Source organism: Octopus sinensis, linkage group LG4 (genome assembly GCF_006345805.1).
Source record: "Octopus sinensis linkage group LG4, ASM634580v1, whole genome shotgun sequence".
Classification (NCBI taxonomy): domain Eukaryota; kingdom Metazoa; phylum Mollusca; class Cephalopoda; order Octopoda; family Octopodidae; genus Octopus; species Octopus sinensis.
In genome coordinates, this window is record NC_043000.1 from 49,801,415 (window position 1) to 49,825,414 (window position 24,000).

A 24,000-nucleotide genomic window follows, 5' to 3' on the forward strand; every position below is an offset into this window, starting at 1 on the left:
CATTATGATATGATTTAAAGTGCAGCATCAGCATTCATTAAACTACCTTCAATACTATATTGAAAGATTCCTGAAGCAGAATCCCAATCAAAATTGAATAACCTATACTAAAGCTTTATTATGTCATTACTTTCTATTCTATTTCATCTTCTCCATATTACACACATGCGCAGTGAAGAAAAAAAGAAAGAAAAAGAAGAGAAAAGAAATATTAAATTCTTCCTTAGACATTTTTATCTTTCTGCTTCTGTCTTATATGACTTGCCAAGATGCAATGACACTTATCTTTCTTGAAATAATTCCATAAAAATCTGTGGTTCCGAAAAATTGGGCAATCATTCCAGTTGCATGATAATGTATTATTAAAGACCAATGTAACAATCAAGGATGCCAGAATTGGTAAAGCATTGGACAAAATGTCTTGCAGTATTTAGTTGACAAGACAGAGTAATAGTCATGTACTAGAATTGATATTGTCAACTGTTTGCTGCCACTCAAATTTTTAGCTCTGTGCTTATATCAGAAATTATTTTTAAAGACCAAAGTTCTTCAAAGTTTTAATAACTCAATAGTTATGCTAATGCATCAAATCTCAAATAGATACTGAACTTACCACTTTCATTGCAAATTTTACTTAACAATAAAAATGTTAATTCAACCAAAATTCATCTCTGTTCAATTAAGTTTAATAGAAGAATAATGTACCTTGCCTTGGAATAGAAAGACTTTGCTATATGCTTAGGAGGAGGAGAAGACCATGGCGTTGCACCTATAAAGTTCCTCTCTGAGGCACAAGTCCAGACAAGGCTGTTTATGGAAGACCATCAGCTATCCGTGCATACCAGCCTCCGCTCCATGCCACCAATGTTATCCAAGGGAAAGTCAAAGGCCAATACAACTTGGCACCAGTGACATCACAACCCATTTCTGCAGCTGATTGAACAGGGGCAGTGTGAAATTAAGTGTCTTGTTCAAGAACACAACACACAGCCTGGTCTGGGATTTGAACTCACTACCTCATGACTGTGAGTCCAATGCTCTAACCACTGAGCCATGTACTTAGAATTATAATGTAGGGGAAAACTCTTATTCCTAAAAATGAACACTAAGGACAGTACCTTACTTAATTTAAACTCTACCACAACCTTCAAACACTTGTATACTTTCCAGAATAATTATCAATAATTATCAATGATTATCAATGAATGCTTTCCAATTATTAAGAGATATAGCAGAACAGAGTTTAAATTTTCCCATACTTTTTCATTGATGAAAGAAAATTCTTATAATTTCTTGTAATTTTCCAACTTTAAACTTCAAGAATTCCTACTTTCTAACAACATCTGAATTCAATGTTTTTCCAGAAATGTCAGTTTGAACAATCACAAAATTCCATCATAGAAAATTCCCCTTTGGGGGTGAGGAAATATACTTGAGGTGTGAAAAACTGCTGATGCACATCAGTACCTAAATATATCTTATAACACAACACAGAGAATATTTGCAAAGTTGAACTTTCTTAAACATTAACATCCTAAAATGGGTTTAGAAGAAAGCCAAATACCTGATCAAAAAAGATTTTAAAAAAAAACATGGAATTAACACTTTTTGCACAAGCATGGCTGTGTGGTTAAGAAGCTTGCTTCCCCACAAAGTGTTCCTGGGCTCAGGTCCCACTATGTGGCACCTTGGACAAGTATAGTCCACAATAGCTACAGGCCAACCAAAGCGTTGTGAGTGGCTTTGGTAGACAGAAACTGAAAGAAGCCCATCATGTATGTATGTATGTGTGTGTGCGTGTGTGTGTGTGGGGGGGTCTTTGTGTTATGTTTGTCCCCATCATTACTTGAAAATTGGTATTGGTTCAGCAAAAGAGACCAATAGAATAAGTACCAGGCTAAAAGAAAAAAAGAAAGTTATGGAGTTAATTTATTCAGTTAAACCCTTTTGGGTGGTGCTCCAGCCTAGTCGCAGTTGAATGACTGAAACAAGTAACAAAAAAAAGATAAAAGATCTGTCTAACAGTTGTATAGCCCACAATGAGTCAATGAGAGAGCCCCTATATGTAACTAAGAAATAGCCACCAAATTTTCTTCATATCATATACCACTCCATTGGTTGTGATGATGAGGCTTCCAATTGATCCAATCAATGGAACAGCTTGCTTCTGAAATTAACAAGGTAGTAGCTGACATCCACAGATATGTGTGCCCTTAACATAGTTCTCAGGGAGATTCAGTGTGACACAGAATATGACAAGGCTGGTCCTTTGAAATACAGGTACAACTCATTTTCGCCAGCTGAGCAGACTGGAGCAATATAAAATAAAGTGTCTTGCTCAAGAACACAACATGTCACCAGGAATTGAACTCATGACCTTACAATCATGAGCCAAATACCCGAACCACTAAGCCATGCACCTTCACTATCATATATATATTTCTTTACTACCCACAAGGGGCCAAACACAGAGGGGACAAACAAGGACAGACAAACGGATTAAGTCGATTACATCGACCCCAGTGCGTAACTGATACTTAATTTATCGACCCCGAAAGGATGAAAGGCAAAGTCGACCTCGGCGGAATTTGATTCCAGAATGTAACGGCAGACGAAATACGGCTACGTATTTCACCCGGAGTGCTAACGTTTCTGCCAGCTCGCCACCTTATCATATATAGAACCATCCTAAGACAGTTAGGATGGTTTTATATATGATAGGAAGGACACAGTAGATTATGTTGTCTTATAATAAACTATGCACTCACCCTCAAACACAAACATAAAAAAATGAATGGATGGGTAAGACTAGAGTACATTTAGTCATAAGTCTGTGCAATCAAAGCTAATATAGAGTTAAAAACAACAGCAAACTTATGACACACAGCTTCTACTCCATGGAATCTGTTTTAACCTTACCCAGTTCGAAATAATTCTATGGCTTGAATTTTTTATTTCAAAATATTTCAGTTAATCACATATGCTCCTAGAATAGTTATGCCAGTCAGGGCCATCTTAATAGCATTATAGCCCCACCCCTGCTGGAGCAAATCCTGCACTAGGCTCTAGAGTATTTATTTATTGATAGCAATCCACTGCATACAGAGATGAGAGATGGGTCCCTAGACCCATGATGCTCTGGGCCAATGGTCCTGCATGCCTATGCTTTATGATGCTACTGATGCTAGTCATATCTTGTTTCTTATCTATGCCTCAACGAATTCCATCTACCCCATGCATGCATACAAGTGATGTATTGCGTTCTACAACAGAGTGCTTCATTTCATGCTTCTCCAGTCTGTTCAGGTGAAAAGGAGTGTTAATGCAACTTATTCATGTGCCAGCTGTTGCAGAGCAGGAGAGGTCAAAGAGGGGAAAAAGGTAGGGCCCATATGTCACCTCGTGACTACATAGGCACCTAAAACTATTTGTGAAAGCATGGCACATGCCCAGTCAATGTTACCAAGCCATATTGATTCACGGCTGATGTCTGGCTCTTATAAATATCTTTTACTTCTTTCAGTCATTAGGCTGCAGGTATGGTGGGGGACAAAGACACACACACAATTCTATCTCTTTCTCAATATATATATATATATACACAACAGGCTTCTTTCAGTTTCTGTCCACCAAATCCACTCACCAGACTTTAGTCAGCCCAAGGCTTTAGCAGAAGACATTTACCCAAGGTACCACACAGTGGGTCTGAACCCAGAACCATGTGGTTGGAAAGAAAACTTCTTAACACACACACAACACATGCACGCACAAACACACACACACACACACACATATATAATGTACATGTGTTTGTGCATCAAATTTTCAAGTAGAATAATTTCTGTCCTCAAAGGGTAAATTAAAAAAAACTAAATGTGGTTGAATGTCAGACGAGTGACTTCACAATACCTTATAAACTCAGCTACAGACTAATCCTGTATCTGAAAGCTGTTAAAATTCCACTTGAGCTAAAATAATCAATTCAATTCTTGATATAGTACTGTTTTTAGCTGTCTGTTTTTGTAGACAGAACTACAATGCTAAGAGGTCTGCGAACAAGTTAATTGTGTCAAAGGTTTTTAACTAAATTAGATTTATTTTATATAAAAATATATATATATATACACAATATATATACTTCTCCATTAAATATATTGCGAGGAAAAATATTTCATAAAATGTTATATGTACGTGTGTGCATGTATTTATGTAAGTGTATATGTGTGTGTATATATATATATATATATATATATACACACACATATATATATGATATGCATATATATATGTATATATATGTGTATATATATATATATATATTATATATATATGTATGTATGTATGTATGCACACACGTGTATATATATATATGTATATATATATATATGTATGCACACACGTGTATATATATATATGTATGTATATATACCTTACCATTTGTCTCGGCAATAAAATACCTGCCTGATGCAGCAATCAAATAAACATAGCAAAAATAGATACAACAATACATTTCTATTAATTTCGCTTGTGACAATAACAAAAATTTAAATAATTAAAGAAAGAAAATAATATCTACATCAATAAAAGATAATTTTTTTAAAATTACACATTCACAATTATTTTTCTCATATTCATGAAATGGTTTTTATCAGAAATATCAACAAGTTTATAACATTGCAGAGTTAATATATAATGAAATCAATAAGATACAATTTTGTTTCTTCTGAGTTAAATATTTATTAATAATATATGTGTAGGGACCATCTGCACAGAAAACAGTGGCGCTTGTGAACAGAAATGAAGGTTTAGGAAAAGGCTCAAAATAATTTTGGTCTTCAAACAATCTTATCTAGTTCTTCGGTAGCTTTCGATTGATCGAAAAATGACAAGCTGAAATGAACAATATTCAAGGATTAAGAGAAATACATAGTGTCTATGCACATGACTGAACAAAACTGATTTCATTCTGTGTGACAAGAAAATCAAGCGGCCTTGACAATTAATAGTTGATAACTAAGTTTTGATGTGAGGCTACATAATGCCGTCTTTCTCATGACATGGATTATGAGATAATAGACTAAAGTTATTACAATCAGATAATCTCTCTAAGATATCAGATCTGTTGCTACAATGTGTTTGAAGATTTCTGCAAAACGATAGGCCTTCATTGAAAATAATAAATTTTTCACTTTCATTTCACTTTCTTTACCTTATCATCCACATCCTGCTTCTTCATATAATTATCAATAGCATATCTATCTAACTTGGGAATGATTTTCTCTCAAAACTCATTACCCATTCACTCTTTGTGTCATGATATTAGATAGGACAATAGCTTCTGAGCAGTGGGTATTAAGCCAAATGTTTTAATATTTCTGAATAGCTAGCTGGATTCTCTCTTTCACACACATTCTCTTTATCTCTCTCTTTCTTTCTTTCTCCACTCCCCTCTCTCTCCCTCTCACTCTCTCCGTCTATCTCTCTGGAGCAAGCAACACAATGTTTTGAATAAATCAATAAATCAATCACCATGTCATTGAGCTCAAGCAGAGGAGTTAAACATGGCTAAGTTGATTGCTCTCTTCTAAATCAGTGTTATCCATCGAAGGGTGATTATCCCAATTTACTAGTGACAAGAGACAACAATCTCTGATTCAGAAATCCGTGAGGTAATTCAACCTGAGAGATAACAAGACAATTGCCAGTTATGCAGAATCCCTACTGCTTAACTTTACCCTCCAAGCTATTCGGCAGTTTGTAACTTAAGCCAACCACAGTCCCTCAGTCTTAAAAAAAACTAATAATGTCCCAGATATTACTATACCTAGAAAAGCAACTGGATGTTTATGGTTGTAAGACCTCTGGTCAGAGGACTGTTGAGTCAGGATTGATCTGGAGGTGACCAATTTATGGGCCCACTAAAATTTAAGTAACTCCACTAGTTATATGTGGCACCAATGTGATTGAGTGTGAATCAGTAACTCTTCTTTTAGTAGGCCAAATTGACCAACTGCAACTTTCTGTGATATAGAATACTATTGATTTTGAATCCTGTCAGAATTTATGTAATATTTCATCAAAATTACACTAAGATAGAAGAAATAGCCAAATCTTTCCGAGCAGACAGATATTAATGGAAGAGAAGACTTCCAGCCTGTTCTGGCAGTAGCCAACAGTTTTTGATGATAGATGGGTTCTGCTCTGTTTCCTTGTGTTAGAAATTCTCATAAGATCAAAACAGTTTTGTAACAGCAAGTCATATATGTTAGGAGGAAAAGTCAGTTTGCAGGTAATGGTATATTAATGGTATTCATAACAATGAAACCATTTTTTTTTTGTTTTTATTTATTTTCTTTCTTTCTAAGGATAATTCTTCTATTTATTTATTTTTAGAATTTCTTGGGATAGATAAATGTTTGAAGTTGTTTAAACATTACTCGTTCTGTAATATCACTAACAGTGAAGAGAAAGTTAAAAAATTCTTTCAACCATATGTTGCAAACATTTTAGACATCATGATTGGAAATAAAATTATTTAAATTTTTTCTATTCTTTATTTTTTTCTAATCATCTACATTTCTTTTTTTTTTATTTTGTCAAATATGCAATGTAATGGTCAAATAACACATGGCAATAAAAACGGATTTGGGGAAGATGGAGTTTTCAATCATAGAATTAAAGAAGCTCTCTCTCTCTCTCTCTCTCTCTCTCTCTCTCTCTCCTCTCTCTCACACACACACACATGTACACATACAAACACACAGACCACTGCTCCTTCATTCGGTTAGTGTGAAATCTAACTTTTGTACCATTAATATTTTTGTAGAATTTTTAGCTCCTCCTCCTCCTCCTCTTCCTGGTCCCCTTCCTCCTGCCCCACCCACCTTCATACTATTTAGAGATTGAAGGATAATTGAAGAATTTGAAGTACAGTCATGGTTTCATTATTATGAAAATACAACTCAAATAAATACTTGCCATTTAAAATGTTAGAAGTTAATTCAGCTTTCTACTGATCAAGGGTTTAAAATTACAGTAAAACAGGAAATCTTCAATTCAAAAGAAAAAAATAAAGAATACAATTAAAAAAGGCAAAAATATAAATTAAAGTTTTTAAAAAAAAATTATCTGATTAATGCATCACCATAGGAAATTTAATTAATCACTGAATGATTTTGACAGAAGTGGTATTGACAAAGTTTCCCTATCAACACAGACATGCTAAAACATTGAACAGTCTCTTTAATGTCTTGTACTTCAAGAATTACATCAACAGTGCTGATCCTTACACTAACCACTAAAATTCAGCTTCTGATATAAACTTGAAAATAATGAAACACACACAAAAAATTTTAGAAGATAAAAATTGCAAACAATAAAATCTTTTATTTCATTTCCCCCCGTAGATAATATTAGAGGGTTACACTCTCAGACACTGTAAAAAGATAAAAGAAACAATAAACATCAAGAAAAATATATATAAAAAAGAAATAAATATAAAAATACTTCTTTTCATTATTTCAATTACAAAGTTTTCATTCTATTCAATACTGAAATTTCTACTGCTTCTTCTGCCATGAATAAGATGTAATTATTACCTTGCATGCTTTAAGTCAGTTAGTCAAGATGGTTTACACCTTTTCCTCGCAACATCTTCATAATGCAGTAGAGCAGCAGAAATAAAATCTGTTTTTTTTTTACGCTATGCTGATCTAAATGGCAAAAGGTTAAAGGAATATTTGGAGGGAATTAACAGACTTTAATGCTGGGAAAGTGAGTCAAGCAAATCCAATTGCTCAGTTTCTAGTAACGCAACTATAGTAATAATAATAATAGTAATAATAATAATAATGATAATAATAATAATAATAATAATAATAATAATAATAGTAACAATAACAATAATGCAATACCAGGCACTGGCTCTCATGGCTTCTGATCTTAACTGATTGTAAGTGTTATCATGTACATGTTTCCGTCTTCATGTAAAAGATGGGCTACAGCAAATATTCTTATTACCACGGATTTGCCTGTCAGTTGTTTGACCTCAATCATTTGAGCCTGTTTCTTGGTGGCTGACAATATGTGCATCTCTGATCATGAGCAACAGGAGTATTGAGCATCACAGCTATCTGTTAAGAGGAGTATTTTGGTCTTGAATAATTCACCTCTGGAAACATTGATGTTCTTAAACAACCTTTATTGAGGGACTTTTTGAGTGAGATGAGCAAAACAATTATAACTGGGACCCCACCTGCAAGGTCATGTGCTGTTTATCTTGTTATCATATCACCATGTTGTGGACATACGATGATTGTGATGCATGTGCCTACTTAACTCTTATCAGACGAGTAGTCATGATGAGTACATTGGGCTTCGTATATTTGTACCCCAGTGTCCCTTTGATGACATGTGCTGCTCTAACTCAATGATAATAATAACAATAATAATAATAATAATAATAATAATAATAATGATAATAATAATAGTAATGGTTTCAAATTTTTCCACAAGGGCAGCAATTTTGGGGGAGGGGTGAGTCAATTACATCGACCCCAGTGTTTCACTGGTACTTAATTTATCAACCAAGAAAGGACGAGGGACAAAGTCGACCTCAAACCATATAGACAGACGAAATGCCATTGAGTATTTTGCCCGGCATGCTAACGATTCTGCCAGCTTGCTGCCCTAATAATAATAATAAGAAGAAGAAGAATGGTTTCAAATTTTGCCATAAGGGCAACAATTTGGGGGAGGCAATAAGTCAAATACATTGACTCCAGTGTTTCACTGACACTTAATTTATTGACCCTGAAAGGATGAAAGGCAACATCAACCTCGGCAGAATTTGAACTCAGAATATAGTGACAGATGAAATACCATTCAGCATTTTTCCCAGCATGCTAACGATTCTGCCATCTTCCTGCGTTAATAATAATAATAATAATAATAATAATAATAATAATAATAATAATAATAACTACAACAACAACAACAACAAGATTAGTAAATATAAAGACTTGCTAATAGAAATTTAAAAAATGTGGCATCTCAAGGCGACTACAGTACCAGTGATTGTAGGATCTCTAGGAATGATAAAAAAAGGTACTGAAACCTACTTGAAAATGATACCAGGCTTACGATCCCTACAGGAAGTGCAAAAAATTGTGTTAACTGGAACGACTCATGTACTGAGAAGAGCATTATCCTGTGAAAACATCATCCATTCATGACTTTATTTATTTATTAATTTTTTTAAATACATATTTTACTTGTGAATTTGCATGTGTAATCTGGCTATGCATACAATGAGCTTCTCTGCCCTAGGTGTACGGAAACACTCGGTGAGAAACGGAAGAAAATTTGAAGAAAGAATGAAAAATGATAATAATGATAATAATAATAATGATTACAATAATAATAATAGCAACAACAGCAGCAGGGAAATCAAAGAAATTGAATAAACTGAGAAATATCAGAACATTGCTAGAGTGTTGAAGAGAATGTAGAAGACTAAAGCAACGACCATTCCAGTGGTAATTGAAGCTTTTGGCACAACACCCAAATTGTTCCCTAACAGACTGAAACATATTGGAATTGAGACTCACAATTTTGACCTGCAGAGAAGTGCCATCCTGTTATGCACAGCAATTCTAAGAAAGTTTCTTGACATTTGAAGAGATTTCTTGTCATCAAGTGTCAAGATAACATTTCTGCTAATTAAATAAGCATGTAAAATTTTTGAAGGATTAATAATAATAATAATAATAATAATAATAATAATAATAATAATAATAATAATAATTTTGTTTCTAGTTTTTGCACAATTCCAGTAAAGTTTGGGGAGTGGGTAAGTCGATTACACTGACCCTAGTATTTTGGTACTTATTTTATCAACATCGGAATGATGAAAGGCAAAATTTGAACTCAAAACATAAAACTGGAAGAAAAGCCACTAAAATGTTTTGTCAAATATGCTAACAATTCTGCCAGCTCACTGCTTTGATTAATAATAATAATAATAATACCACCACAGATTTGCTTGTCAGTTGTTTAACCTTAACCAGTTGAGCATATCCTTTCGTGGCTGACGATATGTGCATCTCTGATCATGAGCAGAAGTAGTGGGGGAGCATCATAGCCGTGTGTTGAAAGAAATTCTTAGAGGTTTGGATAATTCACCTTTGGAAACATGGGTGGTTCATTCAACATCCTTAAACAATCCTTATTCAGGGACCTTTTGAGAGGGATGGGCTACTCGACCAGAAGAAAATTCTAACTGGGCCCCACCTGTTTATCTTGATATGAGATCACCACATCGTGCACAAATGGTTGTGATGCATATGTACCCTTATCAGATGGGTAGTTATGATGGGTATACTGGGCTTCGTATATTTTACCCCAGTGTCACTTTGATGGCATGCACTGCTGTCTCACTCAATAATAATAATAATAATAAATGCTTTCTAATTGATGTATCAATACCAACAGATGACAACGTTTCTCTAAAAGAAATAGAGAAACTTTCAAAATACAAAGACCTGGAAATAGAGGTAACTCAAATGTGGAGTCTAAAAACAAACAATTCCTATTATTAGGTATGATAAAAAACATTCAGACAAATACATAACAAAAACACCAGGACTTACAAATATATATAACATACAGAAAATAGCACTACTAGGCACTGCACACATCCTACGTAAAACACTTTCAATACAGTAACCATAAGAGCATCACAGCAAACCACAGCACATACCCAAGACACACAGAGCTGCACTCAGTAGTGCAGTGAAAACATGTTATAAAAATAAAACTAATGAATAATAATAATAATAGTAATAATAATAATAATAATAATGATCATCATCATCATCATCATTATCCTCATTATCATCATCATCATCATCTATATTCTGCAAGAGTCCTAAGGAAGATTCTTGAGATTTGAGGAGACTTGTCATTAGAAAACCTCAAGGTAAAATACCTGCTAACTAAATTGGCACACACACTAGCATAATAATAATAATAAATCTTTTCTACTATAGGTACAAGGCTTGGAATTTGGGGTGGATGGGGGCTGGTCAATTACATCGACCCCAGTGCATAAAAGGTACTTATTTCATTGACTCCGAAAGGCAAAGTCAACCTTGGCAGAATTTAATAATAATAATAATGATAACCCTTTTTACAATAGAAATAAGACCTAAAGTTTTGGGAAATAGGCTAGTCAATTACATTGACACAAGTGCTCAACTGATACGTATTTTATCAACCCCAAAACAATATAAGGTAAAATCAACATTAGGAGAATTTGAACTCAGAACATAAAACTGGAAGAAATGCTGCTAAATATTTCATCTGGCATGTTAGTTATTCTACTAGCTCACCACCCTGATGACAATGATTCTTTCAATTAAATATACAAGACCTGACATTTATGGGGAGTGGGGTTAGTCAATTACATCGACCCCAGTACACAATTGCACAATTGGAACTTATTTCATCTACTTCCAAAAGGATAAAAATTCAAGTTGACCTTGGCAGAATTTGAACTGAGAATGTGAAGACAGCCAAAATACCACTAAGCTTTTGTTTGTCATGCTAACGATTCTACCTTTTAGCAAATTCATTCTATTAGAACTAGTCAAGCCAAACACATACACACACACCTACCAAATCCTACTATACCCACTTGTTGCAGACATTAAGGTAAACTTCAGCCTTATGAGTTTGACCGCAGCTAGGAGGTAAAGGTAGAAACCACTATCCCTCCTTTTCTATCAAACATATAACAAAAAAATACTGTGTACTATATTTATTCAGTTAACTTCAGTAATATAGACTGAAGATATGAAAACTATCATTATATCTAATGCTCAATTTCTCCAGCTTTAAGGTTCATTAACTCTTCTTTTTATTTCTTTTCTTCTTACTGAATAACAACAAGTCTATAGGTTCAGATTATAGTTTGTATCATTATGTTCTGGAATTAGCTTAAATTGTCCTCAAAATCTATTAAAATCAGACAGTTACATGACTTGTATCAAAGAAGTGTTGCTCTTGCATATATATATTTCTCATAAAAAAAACATTGCGTATTTCCCAATCATCTTAGTTCTTATCTTTTTATGGAATGCTTTTTACAATTGATGAGTTGTTTCATTTTTGTGTAAGCTTTATGAGTCAGTTTCTATACACTAAAGATTCTACTGAGTGTGACTGAGTTTAATCTGTTTCAGGTGAATAGTTCTTGAGTGAATAGACAAGAATAATAACACAATATTACCTCATCAAAAAATATATAAAGATGTCTTTGAAACAAGGTCTTTGAGATCTTCAATAGAATGTGATAGATTGTTCTGTATGTATTGTAAGGAAACAAATACACTTTGGGTATAAAATTCATTGATATAATCAACAAACATTAGGTAAAGAGGGAGGTTCCCATTATTCTGACATCCATTATGTTGTCAACAATGAAGATGAAGATGGTCATTGATCTATTTGATATGAAAGGTGAACAGCTGTTTTCTTTAGTTTTCTAGAGAGGATACAAACTGGGTTCCAACTAATTATATTGTAGCATCATATTTTTTAACTAATTATATTGCAGCAACTGATTTTTTTAAAAATTAATGTTGCAGTTAATTAATTCAATCAAACTCAGGCTGAGGAAGGAATCTTATCTGTGTGATTTAACCCTTTTGATACCAACACACTCGAGACAATCCCTGGTTCTGTGATACAAACCAACTGTTTTGATGTGGTTTAAATTAAAAATCATCCATCAAAATTTCATCTTAATCTATGTTCCAAATACCAGCTTAATAATGGCAGTTATTTAACCCAATTCATAATTTTCACACTTAAATTAAATGAATGCAGTGTATTTCAAGAGAAATATGGTAACAAATGTATTCAACATTATTTACATTATTTACATTTTTGATGGATATTTGTCCTTATCTTGTTTGTTGTTAACACGTTTCGGCTGATATACCTTCCAGCCTTCATCAGGTGTCTTGGGGAAATTTCGAACTCATTCCTAAGGTATTTTTCGATGTTATTATTATTATTATTATTATTATTATTATTATTATTATTCAGGTCACTGCTTGGAATCGAACTCGGAATCTTCCAACTTTGATTCTAGACAGTGACCTGAATAATGATAATAATAATAACAACAACAACAACAACAATAATAATAATAATAGCATCGTAAAATACCTCAGGAATGAGAACCCAGGTTTGAAATTTCCCCAAGACATCTGATGAAGGCTGGGGGGTTTATCAGCTGGAACGTACTAATAACTAACGAGATTGGACAAATATCCGTCAAATGTAAATAATGTACATCTCTTAAATATAGAAAAGTATTCAATCTACAATACAATGCAAAAGCATTCTAGAAATTCTAGCCATAAAGGTCTTTTCTTTCTTTTTTTTTCTGTGTATCTGGGATTACATTATCCAAGGTGGTATTCTTTCTTTAAGTGTTGATAGTTTGAGTTACAAAAGATTTGGCTGCTATTTCTAACAAGTTGAGCAATTACATATAATCACTTTCGTTGCTTTGCTAAGTAATAACATCATCTGCAAAACTGCAATCAAGCAATGAAAATTAGTTCATGTAAATTATCTATATGGTTCCCTTTAGATTTTAAATTCATTGAATAAAAGTTGCAATCCATCAAATCATGAAAAAGACTATCTTTGCATATAAATACTTTATATAATAAGCTTGTTATTTAATCTCAATACAATTGCTACATTTGACATTAAGATAATTTACGAAAATACACTGTTATTATTATTTGCATATTTGTTTGTTTGTTTTTTTCTTCAAAATGTTTCATCTTGTGTGTTCATTAAGTATAAGTAGTTGATGAATCTAGTTCAATGAACTTAGTCGAATTTACAAAACAATCCATCCCCCACTACTTGATTAAAATAATAAATAGTAACATTTTGCTATTTTTTGCTACATTTTAAACAAAAATAAATTTACAAAGCGACTTTTCATTCTAATCTAAACTTTCAAGTTGAAGGCATCCTGAACTCATTCAGAGAAGAGTTTACTTGATACATTCTTTCTTTCTTTCTTTCTTTTTTGTTTCTTTTGTCATCTTCTTAAAGTGATAATATTAATATTTTTCACTGACTGAACATCACATTTCACTAAAAATAACATTATCTCCAGTCCTTTCTTAAGAATTCTTGTTGGTTGTTTAACCAGGAAATCAGATTGACAACTATTTTAATTATTCTGAACATTTTAACAGCAACAGAGAAAATGTGTTTGTTTTTTCATTTATTTTTGTTGTTATAATTATTATTGCAATTGTTTATTTTGTTTTTGTTGTTGTTTTTGCTTTCTTTGTTTTTCCTTTTTTTCTTTATTTAAAGCACTCATGGAAACATTTATAAATTCATTTCATTAAACAATTTTTTTTAAATATTTTTATTTCTTATTAGTATCTATTCATGTCTTGTCTTGAGTCTTGATTTGGTTTTGTTTCAAGAACGTTTTAAATAACATTAAAATCCAGATAATGTTTTGCTTATTTAAAAGAGTATTTGGAGTTTGGTATTTTAGGTGAGTCGGGCTAAAAGAAATTGCAACTGAAAATCATGTGATGTATTTCTAGTGCCACGCAGGTAGTCTTGCAAGAAAAATAAAATAAATAATAATAATATTGACAAAAGATTAAGAAGCTAAAAATAGATCTCGATAGATCAGACAGTGTAAACAAGAGTTGGGAACTTTATCAATAACAAAAATCTTTTATCTATTTTGGTATAATTTTACTATTTTTATGATGTGTGTTTTAATTTTTTAAAATATTCCCATGACTATGACAGGTGAGTAAGACAGCACTTTTTTTTTCCATAGACAAATTATATGTGATGAAAGAAAGTTGATTAATATTACAGACTTCTTATATTAATCAAGTTGTATGAATGATAATTATGCATCACTCATAGAAAACATACATCAATTGCAAAATATTATAGCAATTTATTGCTGGTAAATTAAGCCAGTATAATTGAATATATTTAGTCACTGCAATGAACGGAAATAGTTTTAAAAAAGAACTTCGGAATTAATACACGAAAAATAGAAAGTAGATTCTTTTTATCATGTAATTTGCTTCAAGTTTGTCAAAAGGTACATTGATTATCCAGTAAAACCACAGCAATATGAGAGAAAACTATTTCATAAGAAATGTCTCATCAGAAGAATAATCAACTAAGAAGCCAAATTATATTTAATTTATTTTATATGATTGGGGCAAGAAACAAATGGAATATCATAATGAAGTAAATATAGATTTTACAATTATAAAGAAAAATTAATACAAATTTGTTTCTTTTTGTTTAAAGTAAGGGTAAAAAAAATCTAAAATATCTTTGATGAGAAATGTCTGAGCAAAATATTAATATATTGAGCAAAAATACTTTGTGGTACTCAATGTAAGTTACATCGCTTTACATCAAGGTGAATTTAGTTAGTCACTTATAGTATAGATAAAAAAAGAATTAAGTGCCAAGTATTGGTGTCCATAAAATTCTCTGAATGTGGTGCCGCAGTATGGCCACAGGTCAAATACTAAATCTACTAAAATATTGCTTTCAAATTTTGGCCCAAATTTTTGGGGTAGGAAGTAAATCGATTACATCAACCCCTAATGCTCAACTGGTACTTATTTTATCAACCCTGAAAGGATAAAAGGTTAAGCCAGCCACATTGGAATTTGGACTCAGAACATAAAGACAGACGAAATGCTGCTAAGCTTTTTGTCTGGCATACTAATGATTCTGCTAGCTCACTGCCTTTAAAAAAAAAAACTACTAAAATATTAGAATAAAGAAAATTATTTCTTAATATTAGCACAAAACTGTAGATTTACATAGGAGGAGGCAATATAGCTGATTTAATTGACCCTCGTGCATGACGGCGACATATTTTATCAACACATAGATGCAGAGAAAAATCCATTCCCAGCAGGATTTTAAATCAGAGTGCAGAGGTATAACATTAAATACAGCATTCATACCTCATTATTCACAATAACAATTTCACCAATACTTTTATTGATATAGTCTACACTGAATAATGGCCATTCCTTTCTGTAACTAGTTTTATTCGTTTTGATCATCAGTATCACCAACTATCATCATCATCATCATCATCATCAACATCATAATCATCATCTTTAATATTATTATCATTTACTTGTTTTGGCTATTGTTGCAGCTGTTTCTCTGTGAGTGTGTACATGCATACATATGTATATATGCATGTATATTTTTGTTTGTGAGCAGCTTCTAATAAAATATATTGGTAACTGAGACACCACATTAGTGATAACATTTTGTGACCATGTTGTTTTTATATCTTATTTCAGTGAGAGTGAATTGACCAACACAAGTGGAAAACCATGCTGGGTAATGGTTACCCAGTGAAAAGTTATAGTTTTGGTATTTTGCTTGCTTTCTAAACCTTGCATGATCTCACATCACTAACATAGCTTGAATGTAATTCTTTAGACTTCAATGATTTCTGGCATTTAATCTAGTGATCAGTGTATATACATCATGTTTTGGTAAACGTACATATACATCTATCTATCTATATATATATATATATATATATATATATATATATATATATATTCTCAAAATTCAAAAGTTCCATTTTTACTTACAAAAGTTATTAAAACTCATTTTCAACGTATTTTAATTTTATTATATTAAGAGATTCTCAGTTAAATTACATGACTTGTACAGTACATTAGAGGTGGGGGGGAGTAACTGTTATTATTATTATTATTATTATTCATTGCATATTTAGCAACATTATTTCAATTGGTAAAAATTACAAGGAAGTAAAGAACTTTAATTTCAAAAATAAAAGGTAAATATCATCCTACCATTAAAGAAAAAAAATACCTAGTTTTAACTTTTACAAAGACACATTAATTTGATTACTAAATAATATTATATACACTTCAGAAAAACATAAATAACTTTCATTTTATTGTTATTACATTCAACAATAAGGAGAGATTTTAAATAATTTCAATTGGTTATATTTGAATATAAAATGTACACAATGCACACACACACACACACACACACATTTATATATGAAGAGGCAAGTAAATTAAAAATGAATAATAGGAAAGAGTTAAAAAACAAAAATGTAGAAATAAAATAATAATAATAATATAATAATAATAATGATAGATTATTGTGATGACTATAATCTTCAATTCAATTAATGACTATATAAAATTTCATTTGATTGAAATAAAGAAAAAAAAAAGCAACTGGTAACAAATAATGGAATACTTTGCAGTTACTTGATGTTTTTTCCTTCTCATTCATGCTGTCTTCTTGTGTGCTAAATCAGTTAAAATATGGGTTTATTTATGGTATAGTATGGTACTGTTGTAAAGCTGATAACCAGATTAAAGTTTTAGGGATGCCCGTGAGGAATGTGCATGCATATTTATTGACACATGCATATTCATGTACACTTACAAATTTACTCACACACACACATGCAATTTGTAATTATTAGCAGTAACTGGGAGAGTTTCATCAACTTCATTATTATTAGAGATGACGAGGTGCAAAGGTGTGATTTAGTAGGGCTACTTTCAGTATTAACAAAAGGTATTCAGTTGGGAAAATACTTTGGTCTTTTGAATAAGCTGCTAGTCTATTGGGAATTTTGCTCACATAAGGATTTAATTCAATACAGCAAACTTGCTTTACAGTAAGGAATTGCCCTCCTCCATTCTACTTTTTATTCTTTGATCAAGCAAGGAAAGGCAGCATTCAAAACTCATTTCACAATCTCTAAGACCGATGAGAGGAAGGACAGTTCTTCTAAAACTCGATATTTGGCCTGAATGTTTGCAACAGAGTAGACTCTGTTAAAGCAACTAGAAGGAACAAAGGTGTTAAGCTGAGTGAGGGATTAAGTTTGGAAAGCAGGAACAGGGACAATTTTTCTGATAGGCTTCCTCAAAATTTTTATCTGCCATATTTAATAAGGCTCTGTATATCCAAGGTAATGATAGGAGACACTTGCCCTAGGTATTGATTGCATTGTAGGATCTAAATCAAAAGTACATACGTATACGGACCACTTCTTCATTTTATGGACATACCTGTATGATGGCCATCATATATATTATGATGCTAATGATCTTCTCAGAAGCACTGGCAGCGAAAATACATGGCTTGGTTTTGACTCAGAGCGGAAACTGGCACCCAAATTTTGTCTTGTCTGGAATCTATCACTTACCTGTCAATACTTCTTTTACAAACACATTTCGTAAACAAGAGTAAAAAAAATTCTTTTACAAGAGTAATTAATTTTTTCCTCTCTACAAATCAATAATATGTTGACAGGTAATATACAGGGATGTAATGTAGAAATGTTAAAGCAGAAAAGATATCGAGTAATAGAAAGCCATATGAGATTGCAAATGACACCCAAAATGTAATAAACTATCTGAGCATAACATTTCATATCAGAGTTCTTGGTAATTGGAAATGCATTAAACAAAACAATACATAATGGCTTTCGATTCTTCCACATGAATGAAGCTTAAACTTGGTATCAATGTTCATATAGAAAAGCTTGTCAAACAAAAAATAAATATAAAACAAATTCCAAAGCTGGATACAGTCTAGTTCACTTCTAATGAAGTAATTCCAATTAAGGAAATGAGGGAAGAAGAGATGGAATCATTGTATTAGGTTGTAATTTTCTTTATTATTCATTTATTTATTTATTTATTTAATGGGGCACAGTGATTGAACTGTTAAGGTATAATAGAATTATCATGGTTTAAGAATTGAAGTTTTAAATCTGATTCCCTTCATTAACATTCTGTCCTTTCACTTAACATAATATTCTGTTTGCTTTTATTTATGTAAAACCCAAGTCTATTTCTGCAAATGAGAATTTTGGTTGAAAATTATTTTCTTCAAAACGCCAGAAAAATAGTAAACTTGTAGAACAAGGATATTCTTGGAAACATTTTAAACAATAGGTAAATGAAAAAAAAAAAAAATTAAAAAAATAAAGAAGTATCTCAAAATTTTTCAGTTTCATTGTCTATAAAGACTACAACTTGTCATATTACAAATACATTTCTCTATTGATTTTAAAGTTAAACACAAGGCCATTTGTTGAAGGACAGAGCTATTAGTTATTTACATCAACTTACTGCATATCACTGATTCAAATTTGACTGAATTGAATGAAAATCAAAGTTGATCTTAGCAGTATTTCAATTCAAAACTGTGTGGGCTGGATAACATTTGAGTTCCACATTACATTATTTTATTATAATAATAATAATAATAATAATAATAATAATACATCATAGTGATTAGGTGAATTGTTATGTGTGAGCATGCAAATACAAGATGGACATTCCATAGAAGATTATAAGATGACAAAAAAATATTGTATCAAGGTAAGTCTTACCTTGATATAATATTTTATGTGTTTTTTTCTGGAAAAACTGTTTAATTTTCTTCAGAAAAAAAAAAAGTTTTATTCCTTTTTTTTTTAGATATTGAAATCAAAAATAAAATGTGATAAATGACAAGTGATATACTGAAGGTGAAAAAATAGTAAAAAGAAAAAAAGCATTTAATGATCTTTTTTTAAGGCTGAACTATTAAAAAGACTAAGAATAGAATTGTTAAACACAGAATTTCTATCTGAAGATGAAGCAAACTTCAAAACATTGAAATTTTATTATTTTTGCTCATTTGAAAGATGAACTACTTCTAGATCGAATGTTTTTGCTCATAATAAAGGCCTAGTTTAGAATTAAACCTGGAAAGTTGGGGAAATACAATTATTTTAACAATTTAATTTCAAGATTACGACTTTACCACTACAGTTAGTTGCACTAGTTGAGAGCAAGAGGCAAGAAAAGGAAGCAAAAACATATACTGAAACACAAACCAAAATTATATATATATATATATATATATATGTACACACATATATATATATACATACATATATATATATGTATATACAAGTAATATATATTTACATACATACATACATATGTGTATATATATATATACTCAGCCAATAAAATATACGTATGTCAGAAAAGAAGCACACTCTAAAGAATAGAGCAGTAATTATTACAACAAAAATTAACCAAAGTTTTCATATCAGACTCTATACCAAGACAAAAAATTTAAACTTTCTACATTATGGAGATGAGGAAATGCTCAGAAATCAAGATTTAAGACATAACATGTAAAAACGTTAATGAGGACGGGTTGTCTTCCCTAAACCATAGGATAAAACGCTTATAGAGCCAAAAAAGCCTAACCAGCAAATGGAGAGATCCAATTTTCCAGTAGGTAGCGCTTGAAGTAGATACATTTAGAAAAAAACTTCTTTACAACTATTTAACGGACTAGGTTTAGTATAGCCCTTAAGAATTTTGGCTTTCTCCTCGATACAAATTTTGCAACAGCCACTCCCATTAATATATGGGCCTGAAAAATCTATTATTTTCCATCCAGTATCACATGGGGTCCCTTGGAAAAATGATAGATCATCCAGGCCTATATATTAATGGGAGTGGCCATTGCAAAATCTGCATCGTGGAGAGAGCTAAAATTCTTAAGGATTATGCAAAACCTAGTGTGTTAAATAGTTTTTTTCTAAATGTATCCACTTCAAGCGCTACCTCCTGGAAAATTGGATCTCCCTATTTGCTGGTTAGGCTTTTTCAGGTCTATAAGGGTTGTGTTATCCTCTGGTTCAGGGGAGGCAACCCATCCTCATTAACGTTTTTATTATATGTTAAGACTTAAATCTCACTTGTGAGCATTTCGTCATCTCCATGATGTAGGAAGTTAAAAGTTTTTGTCTTTGTATAGAGTCTGAGGAGCTTTGGCTTTGTAGATATCAAACCTTTGGTAACTATGCCCAAAATAAAAATTTTTGTTGTAATATATATGTATATATATATATATATATATATATATATATATATATATATATTTATGTATATCACAAAAATACACTTAACTGTAAATACACAGGCATAATATATGTATGCAGACACATGTGTACACACACACACACACACACACACACATGTACAAATGTCAGCATATGGATATACAGAAAGACATGACTACAAGCAAAAATCAAGGTGAATTAGCAGCTCTTACAGAGACTATGTAACAACTAAATCTTACTGGTTACAGCCTATTTTTCTGAAAAGGAAATGACACACCTGATGATGAACATTTAATTTACAATGCATGAGAAAAAGACTGGATGGCTTGGAATGCTTTTGAACATAGAGTGATTCAATAAAACTGACTTAGGACTAAACAACAATCAAGATAACATACACATATATAAACACTGAGTCATCTACACACATAGAAATATATATATATAGACACACACATTCAAACACCCATTCATTCAAATACTACAATTCTACCACTACTATAAATGATGATATATACATAGAGAAATAAAAGTATCTGCAAGTTAAACTTTCAAACTTGAATTTATTAACGATAGCAAGCAAATCTTCAGCTGTACAATTCTATTCCCCCACATCGTTAAACAGTGCCAAACATTTTTTTTTAAAAATAACAAATGCAAAATAGCTCTCTTGAGAGAAAGAGAATATTAAAGCAAGAATTGGCTCTAAAATTTTAGTGATAACATTTTTATCCTTGGCAATCTATTCTCATAGCTGTTAGTTGAACAGAAGTCAATGGGTAACAGAGTATAAAATTCCTTGGAATCAAATCCTTAATATCATTCTGGCAAAATGGTCAAGGAAAATAATAAATTTCTCATCCCACCTCCTAATTCTATTGTCTTTTCTGTCTTCTTTTGGTATTTTTCTTTTGTTTTAAATAATTTATGTGTTTCCTTCTTTTCTCATAACTTTCTTTTATTTTTGGCAGCATTATTTTATTTTTTCCAAAGCCCCTCCTTTACAAAAAGTGTCTCATTTTTATTGTTGTTGTTATTGTTGTTTTACTGTATTGTTATTTGTTGTTTTTTTTTTCAATTACTTTCTCTCAGTTTTTTTTTATTATTATTTTAACTCTTCAATACCTTACATTCCTGTTTTCACTTCACACCATAAAAGTATTTTCACAAAAGTTTGTTGAAAAACTTTTTGTGAAAAGATCTTAAGCTACAGCACATTTAGTATATTCTCCCTACATCTAACCAGCAACAACGACAACAAAAACAAAAAAGGATATTAAAAATATAAATGAATTGAAAGAAAAATGATAAAACAACCTTTACTACAGCTATACACAATAATTGTTCTATATTTATTTATAAAATGTTTATGTTGTATATTCTGGCCTAGGAAGAAACAGAAAGGGAGAAAAGGGAAGACAGAAAAATATGAGAAAAGGTTGGTAGGGAAAAACAAAGAGAGAAGGGTTGAGAGGAGACATTACAAAAGAGAATCAATAATGATGAATTAACTATGATTCTCTATGTATATAGCAAGAGGAAATAGATTTTTTTTTACTTTCAGGAGGAAAATCTTTTGTACATTTTCCCTTCCGTAGATTTTGCACAGCCTGAAGGGAAACATAAGATAGTTTCTAAAGCCAAAAGGGTTTCTGTTTATATACATATTAAGCAGTTTTTAATTTGATTTTATTTACATTAGAATACTTTCAAAATCAAATATACAATCCTGCCAGAAATAAACTAAGCTGATTAAAGATTAGAGATGGAAAATTCAAGGTTTTTACTTTCTATTATTTGTTTACTTGTTAAAGCACAAATCTCAACTCACTAGAAAATATCAGTCAATGGTTTTAATTTGAAGAGTAATTGCATTCTATTTTCAGTAAGAGTGAGATTCTATACCTATGCTTATGTCTATAAATATAACATACACACACAAGGTTTATTTCCAAAATCCATCTAGTGGATCTTGAACAGTGATGTGGTATGGGAGAACAGTTCTTTGAGTGAAAGGGGTCAATATAGTCATTTACAAGTAGGTCAAAAATTAGCTTCACTCCAGATTATCAGTGTCATTGAACAAGTTCCAAGCAGTTTTTTCATAATTACTGTAAATAAAACTAGAGATGAAATCATACAGATTTGTAATTTATTTGGTATAAATTCAAACAGTTTTCCAATTTGATATCTTCCTCCTTATGGGTGAGGCTCTTCTAGAATTTCTTGTAATAATTCTTGAGTGTTATGTTTTCTGTGAGCATATACATGTTTCTTTCAAAGGAGATTAGAATCTCTTGTTACAGTTAAAAATCAAATTTATAGCCTGTATTAGTATGTTTTCAGGAGAGAGGTGAACACTCACTACCTGCTTCTGTCCGCACTCCCTGCAGTATCTCAGCACAGAACTTTAAAATATTTAAAATAAAATATCTGAAATATATATCATCAGATCTTTTATAAATATGCTACCAAACTGTCATATTCAATTAACTCAAACTTCAACACTACTTTATCATATTTTACTGAATCTATGCTTAATAAATATGACAAAACCATTAGATAACAATGCGCTACGCTTTGTATTTTCACTGGTACTCACGACTGTCTGCCACAGATAAAATATATCAATGTGTAGTTACTACTAACAATAAATTTGAAGCTTATTTGAGTATGAGCTCAAATCATTTTAAACCAAACTTTTATTTTCAGATGTATTCCTTTAGGAACTCTGACAGAAGCAAAGAAACTTCTTTAGCTTCGGGCATTTCGATGGTAAAGGAAAATTTGATACCCTATATTATAGGACTGCAAATACCTTATATAGTTTAAGCTTTTCTGGAGAATAATAATAATAATAATAATAATAAAATCTGTAAGTGTGTGTGCATATAAATATAGTATGTAATATAATACATACATGTATATGATTACCAAAATGTAGGGATAATTCAGTGTAAGCCACA

The 24,000-nt window shown here is 31.5% G+C and overlaps 1 protein-coding gene across 10 annotated transcripts in view; it reads left to right on the forward strand.

Annotated features, from left to right (window-relative positions):
- The window catches only part of LOC115210389 (bone morphogenetic protein 1), a 2,987,986-nt gene that overhangs the window by 887,785 nt on the left and 2,076,201 nt on the right, over nt 1-24,000 (forward strand). For all 10 annotated transcript variants that reach the window (XM_029778966.2, XM_029778967.2, XM_029778971.2 and 7 more), the window contains exon 5: nt 16,416-16,488. The gene's annotated coding sequence lies outside the window, so the exon portion shown is untranslated. The remainder of the gene's footprint in view (nt 1-16,415; nt 16,489-24,000) is intronic.